Raw genomic sequence first — 677 nt, forward strand, 5'->3', positions numbered from 1 at the left:
AAAAAAAGGAAGAACTCTGTTCTTGGTGTCTGCATAGGCCCTACCACACCACTAGCATGAGCTTTGTCTGTTGACTGAATTGTGTGAATAAATGAGATAATCTTATCTTTTTGGAGCTGGCACTGTGGCTCAATAGTCTAATCCTCCGCCTTGAGGTGCCGGCACACCAGGTTCTGGTCCCGGTCAGGGCGCCAGATTCTGTCCTGGTTGCTCCTCTTCCAGGCCAGCTCTCTGCTATGGCCTGGGAGTGCAGCGGAGGATGGCCCAAGTGCTTGGCCCCTGCACCCCATGGGAGACCAGGAGAAGCACCTGGCTCCTGCCTTCGGATCAGCGCGGTGCACCGGCTGCAGTGCGCTGGGCGGCCATTTGAGGGTGAACCAACGGTAGAGGAAGACCTTTCTCTCTGTCTCTCACTGTCCACTCTGCCTGTCAAAAATAAATAAATAAAAATATTATGTTTTTGGAAGATTGATGGTGACTATATAATAAAATAAAAAATAAAAATATTTGCCAAAAAAATGGAAAAGTAGGCAGAATCCAATCATGGAAAGGTGTTTGAAAGTTATGTGGAAGATAAACAGAATCCACTGAAGGAGTTTCAAATGAGGGGTAGTATAAAGTGATATTTCTCTTTCTTTAGCAAATGAATACATTTTGAGTGTTTTTTTTGTTTTTTT

The 677-nt window shown here is 44.8% G+C and overlaps 1 protein-coding gene across 2 annotated transcripts in view; it reads left to right on the plus strand.

Moving 5' to 3' along the window:
- Positions 1-677, plus strand: part of FBXL7 (F-box and leucine rich repeat protein 7) — a 441,392-nt gene that overhangs the window by 192,018 nt on the left and 248,697 nt on the right. The gene's annotated exons all lie outside the window — the stretch shown is intronic.

Source organism: Oryctolagus cuniculus, chromosome 14 (genome assembly GCF_964237555.1).
Source record: "Oryctolagus cuniculus chromosome 14, mOryCun1.1, whole genome shotgun sequence".
Classification (NCBI taxonomy): domain Eukaryota; kingdom Metazoa; phylum Chordata; class Mammalia; order Lagomorpha; family Leporidae; genus Oryctolagus; species Oryctolagus cuniculus.